The sequence below is a fragment of the Dioscorea cayenensis genome, unplaced genomic scaffold, assembly GCF_009730915.1.
Source record: "Dioscorea cayenensis subsp. rotundata cultivar TDr96_F1 unplaced genomic scaffold, TDr96_F1_v2_PseudoChromosome.rev07_lg8_w22 25.fasta BLBR01000533.1, whole genome shotgun sequence".
In the NCBI taxonomy this organism is placed as follows: Eukaryota; Viridiplantae; Streptophyta; class Magnoliopsida; order Dioscoreales; family Dioscoreaceae; genus Dioscorea; species Dioscorea cayenensis.
In genome coordinates, this window is record NW_024086924.1 from 202,736 (window position 1) to 204,165 (window position 1,430).

At 41.0% G+C, this 1,430-nt stretch overlaps 1 non-coding gene across 1 annotated transcript; it reads left to right on the top strand.

Moving 5' to 3' along the window:
* The first annotated feature begins 310 nt into the window (after positions 1–310).
* Positions 311–417, top strand: LOC120254613. Its single transcript, XR_005534676.1, has one exon. It is a non-coding gene; the product is annotated as a small nucleolar RNA R71 (small nucleolar RNA).
* Positions 418–1,430: the final 1,013 nt, after the last annotated feature.

The following is a 1,430-nucleotide window of genomic DNA, read 5'->3' on the forward strand; positions in this document are numbered from 1 at the left end:
ATACCCCCCTCCACATCCATCACAACTCGTTATGGCAGCCAATCTCGGAGAAGTTAGGATGTCTAACTTCTTACTCAATGCCTCCACTTGGGCCTCCAATGATGTAACCTCATCGATCTCATGGATGCCGGCCACTTTCTTCTTCTCCCTAGCATTCTATTGGTAGTTGTTCAACCCCATTTCTTTGATTAGTTACCGGGCTTCTCTAGGGGTCTTGTTACCTAGGGTACCTCATTCTAATGCATCAAGTAACTGTCTTGTGCTTGGGTTTAAGACATTGTAAAGAGTCTGAATGATCATCCACTTTGGAAACCCATATTTAGGACATTTTCACAAGAGTTCCTTGAACCTTTCCCATGTCTCGAATAGAGACTCCAGTTCCATTTGCACAAAGGACGAGATCTCATTCCTAATCTTTGTAGCTTTACCAGGAGGGAAATAACTGGCAAGAAAAGCTTCTACCATCTCATCCCATGTAGTGATCAATGCTCTAGGTAATGAGTGTAGCCACTGCTTCACTCTCTCTTTTAAGGAAAATGGGAAGGCTCTCAACTTGATGGCATCATCTGTAACACCATTGATCTTAAGCATATCACACACTTCCAAGAAATCTCTATGTGACTGTTTGGATCCTCATCGGCCAAACCATTGAACTGTGTGGACTTCTGTAACATGCGGACGAATGCCGGCTTTAGCTCAAAATTCTAAGCTGTGATTGGAGGCCGCACAATGCTAGATTGTATCCCCAATACTGATGGTCTGGCTTAATCAGAGAGTGTTCTTTGTTGTTCATTCTATTCCGCCATGTTGTTAGACCCTTCAACTTCCACTTCAGCTAGATTTAACGGTTCTTGTACAGATTTTTTACCCCTTCTTCTGAGTGTATGTTCAACTTCAGGATCATCTTCAATCAATATTGAAGGGTTCCCTCGGGTCATAACCTGGAGCTGGACCAAAAGAAAGAAAACAAACCAGAACGATGACAGAATAAGAAGATATAAAATAGAATGAATAAATGAATAACTAAGATACCAAAGTGCAAAGTATCTCTAAATGACGACTCCCCGGCAACGGCTCAAAAAACTTGACAATGCCCAATATGATTTGTGCTCAAGTTCCACCAGCAAGTGGCATGATTTACATTAAACCAAGTTATAGGGAGTAGTTTCTTTTGGAGTCTTGTATGCTATTCGGTGAACCCAAAGTGTGTCATCTAATAATTTTGACCAATCCTGCTTTCCCTGTTCCACTGATTTTATCAAGATCCTCTTAAGCTCTGACACACCCCTTGCATGTGTGTACCGCAAGTGGGTTGTCGTATTTACAGGGAATAGTGCTCGGAAACAAAAGTATTGCTATTTAACTATAGTGAGAATGATGTGTGTGAACAATATCAATGCAAATATAAAATAAAAGAATAAAGATACGCA